We start from the raw sequence: 2,025 nt of genomic DNA, 5'->3' as shown, positions 1-2,025 counted from the left end.
AGGAGAGAAAGGGGAACCAAAGGAGCTGAGCATCCTCGCCATCCCTCTCACCCCCAGGCTGTTATCTTGCTGAATCTGCACCATCTCTCATGAGAGGTGTATTTTGAGCAGGATCTTACAGAAGAGGAAACTAAGCTCAGAGACCTTAAGTAACTAACCCAAGGTCACACAGCTAGTAAATGATTCAGCTGAGATTTAACTTTAAGATTTGAATCCTAGCTCTTCCTCGGCGCTGCCTACGGAGGTGGCAGCTGTCTCCTACTCAGCACCATGGCTGCCCTCAGACCCCTCGTGAAACCCAAGATTGCCAAAAAAAGGACCAAGAAGTTCATCCAGCACCAGTCAGACCGATATGTCAAAATTAAGCAGAACTGGAGAAAACGCAGAGGCATAGACAATAGGGTGCGTAAAGATTCAAGGGCCAGATCTTGAATAACATTGGTTATGGGAGCAACAAGAAAACAAAGTACATGCTGCCCGTGGCTTTCGGAAGTTTCTGGTCCATAACGTCAAGGAGCTTGAAGTGCTGCTGATGTGCAACAGATCTCACTGTGCTGAGACTGCTCACAACGTCTCCTCAAAGAACTGCAAAGCCATTGTGGAAAGAGCAGCCCAGCCACCAGAGTCACCAATCTCAATGCCAGGCTGTGCAGCGAACAAAATGAATAGACAGATTGTGTACACATTGTATTTGTGTTAATAAAATCATAAAATTCTGCAAAAAAAAAGATTTGAATACCAAATTCATGCTTTTCTCCACTATACCAACCACAGCTATCTCTCAGATTTACTGGATGTCTCCTCAAAGGGCAGGGATGTGACTACTTCCCTCCTTGAAGGGCTGGCCCCTTCCTGGGAAGCTGGCCCAGGGGTGCTTTGGGTCAAAGGGCCAACCTGTGGTTTGTCTGGGGAGGCACACCCAACTCCTGTTCTTGGCATGCAAGACTCTACAATCTGCAGCCACACTCTCCCACAGGGCCCTTTACTGTTCACTCCCTCAGCCCCTCCCTAATTTTTGAATTTCAAGATTTTATCAGTACAACTCATTTCCCCCACTTGAGAATGCCGATACTCTCTGCCCACCCAACCCAGTCCCTATGAAGTGTCTTGACACCTCCTACCTACACTGGAGTCTCTGATCTCTCCCCTATCACTGTCCACCCCCACTAGGTGCCCCCCACACAGACCCTGCTCCTGTAATTCAAAGCAGATCACCTCGCTGTTCCTTGTTAATAATGATATGTAATAACAGGTACTATTGAGAGCTGACCATGTGCCAGCCACAGCACATGAAGTATTTTAAATGTATTTACTCATTTCCTGTCTCACATAATCTTAAAACTGTGGTGCTGTTATTTCCCCCATTTTACCAAATGGGGATTTAAAGCACAGAGAGGTTACGTAACTTTCCAAAAGCCACACCGCTATTGACATTTCTTTATTAGCTCTAGGCTGAAAACAAAGTCTAAGAAAGTCCCACAAGGCTCTTTGGATCTCTCTAGTCCCTGTGGCTTCCAGGGACCCCATCTCCCACCGCTTTCCTGGACCCACACTACAAAACCGCATCCATCCCGAGCTATTTACAATTCCCCAAATCATCAAGCTCTCTCATCTCTCCCTGCCTTTGTCCATGCCGTTTCCTCTGCCTGGAGTTCCAGCTCTATGAAGTCTCCCCATCAGCCCTCCCCCTCTTTTCTGCTTCCTGTGGACCTGGTACATCACCTCTCCACTTCTATCAGTTATTCCTTTGAGAGTGTCTGTTGGCCGATCAGTTTTACTGCTGAGAACTCCTTGGCAGTCATGGAGCGGTCCCACTAGTAGACTCCAGAACCGGGCCTGTCACGTCGTTAGCGCCATTACATGTCTGGAAATGAATGAATAAATGTTTGATGCTGCGAGTGAGACCCACTCTCCACAAGCAGATCAGAGGAGAGGGCCCCAGGCCCGGCCTCAATCGCGTCTCCATCGGCCGAGCTGCGCCCTGAGAAGCCTGAGGTGGCTCCCAGCGGCCGGGGCGGCCCTCAG

General features: G+C 48.8%; 1 pseudogene; it reads left to right on the top strand.

Annotated features, from left to right (window-relative positions):
• Positions 1–234: 234 nt before the first annotated feature.
• On the top strand, positions 235–728 carry LOC106724156 (annotated as a pseudogene).
• The last annotated feature ends 1,297 nt before the right edge of the window (positions 729–2,025 follow it).

The sequence above is a fragment of the Myotis brandtii genome, unplaced genomic scaffold, assembly GCF_000412655.1.
Source record: "Myotis brandtii unplaced genomic scaffold, ASM41265v1 scaffold74, whole genome shotgun sequence".
Classification (NCBI taxonomy): domain Eukaryota; kingdom Metazoa; phylum Chordata; class Mammalia; order Chiroptera; family Vespertilionidae; genus Myotis; species Myotis brandtii.
This window is presented reverse-complemented; position numbering and strand designations above follow the sequence as displayed.